Genomic DNA, 2,014 nt, shown 5'->3' with positions numbered 1-2,014 from the left:
CGCGCCCGCCTGCCGAGGAGCCCCGCCGCCCGCACCCTTCTCGTTACCCGGGTGAGAAGCGGTCTCATCTGCTCTCCGGCCCCGTCCGCCTCCATGGTCGGCAGTCCAGCCCGCGCGGTCCGCCCGCCGCCGCCGCCGCGGCCGAGAGCCGGACGCGCGAGGGGAAACGAACGTGCGCTCGTGAGCGAGGCGCTAGCGTGGGGAAAGCCGTGAGCGAGAGAATGGGGCGCGTGCGCGGAGACCACGAAGCTGCCTCTCGCGGGCGCTCGAGGCCGCAGCGTGGAACGTGGAGCAAGCACTGAGCTGGAGGGAGGCCGAGGAGGGGAGGAGGGCTCTGCGGAGGCCCGGGGGCGGGGCCAGGCCGTGACGCACGTAGGCCCCGCCCATACACCCGCCCCCTGGCGCCACGCCCCCGGCTGGCCGGGGTCCTCCCAGGCGAGTCCCGGCCCGGCGGCCAGGCAGCCCAGAGGTGGAGCGGGAGGGTGGGAGGAAGACGGGCGTCCCAACCACTCGGAGGCTTTCGGGGTTCCACACTCATCCCGGCGCCACGCCACCTCCTCAGGAGGCCCGCCCCTCTGTAAAATCTTAAGTGACCAAGACTAAGCGTGTAGCTCGTTTTCCTAGTCCGAGGGGGGCTGGGGGTCACCACGGCGCCTACCTCCTAACCACGTTCCTCGTGGCAGGAGGGAAGAAGGTCGCTGCCCATTACAGGGGCGCTCACGGGAACCCCAAAGGAACTAACGGGTCGTTAGGAGTGCTGCAAAGTTTTTTTCTCTGTTCTGTTGGGACGAACCCCAACTTGGGGCCAGTGTAACAGGGAGCACTCCTGGCCAGGTGTCCTCGTGTGCTTGCGCCCCTGACCGGGCACCACTGCGGCACCCACACCCAAGTCCACCCTCTGGGGCACCCCCCCCCCCATATCCACAGCTCTAACTGCACATGGTGACGGTGCCTGCTACACAGGGTCATTGAAGGATCAAGTGAATTTCTATCCTTAAACGTACCTGAAACATAGCATGCTTATTAGAGGCATTATTGTTTACTAGGTTGTCTTGCGTGTTTAAAAAAGAGAACAAAAAGATTAGCTGGGAAGAGCTAAATCAGTGCTATGGAAGGAAACTTTATATTCCAGCAAGTCTGGAGTGCTTACCCTATCCATCTCAAAATAGATATTAGTAAAGCCCTTTGTCAGAAATAGTTAAGTATGCTGGATGACTCCTTCCTGGTTTGGGTCTTAGTCCCCTTTTTTTTTCTAAATTTCCCAAAGAGTTACTTCTAGGTGGGCACCCATTATTCACTTACTGTATAAAGAAGCCTACAATTAGACACTGTTACATTAAGGCAAACATGCTGCATCTCTAATCCTCACAACACCACAGTATGTTTTCTGTTATCCCCATTTTACAGATGAAGAAGCTGAGCTTCAGAGAGGTAACTGGTTTTAAATCCTTGTTAGTGGAACTGCTCTATTGCACCATTCCAATCATTCATTAAAGAAAGTTGTACAGCAACAAGGAAAAGGGATGAAAAGATGAAACAAGAATGAAAAGGAAAGAATATGGAGAAAGAGAGGAACTGGAATTAAAAAAAAAAAAAAAGAGCCTCCTAAAGTTGTTTAAGGCTTCAATCACTTTTACCCATACCATCACAAGGTAAATATGATTTATATTGAAGAATTACTTCTGGGGTCTCTTAAAATGCAGCCTCCCTACCAAAAAACTAATTAGTGTATACAGAACATCTTCTATTACCTTTCTCTGCTTTATTTTTCTATACAGCAGTTATTCTTTTATAACATTCTATATATTTATGCTTCATTATGTTTATCATCTGTATACACACACACACACACACACACACACTGATGTAACAAAATTATTTTAAAGGCAAGACAAGAAAAATTTAACATGCACTTTTTTCTGCCATCTGAGCCACTACCCTCTCTCCTTTCATGTGTATTGTGCATCTGCATTACACGTTAATTAGATCCCCTTAGAAGACACAGGACTGCCTA

The sequence above is a fragment of the Lipotes vexillifer genome, unplaced genomic scaffold, assembly GCF_000442215.2.
Source record: "Lipotes vexillifer unplaced genomic scaffold, Lipotes_vexillifer_v1.1 scaffold612, whole genome shotgun sequence".
NCBI lineage: Eukaryota > Metazoa > Chordata > Mammalia > Artiodactyla > Lipotidae > Lipotes > Lipotes vexillifer.
This window is presented reverse-complemented; position numbering follows the sequence as displayed.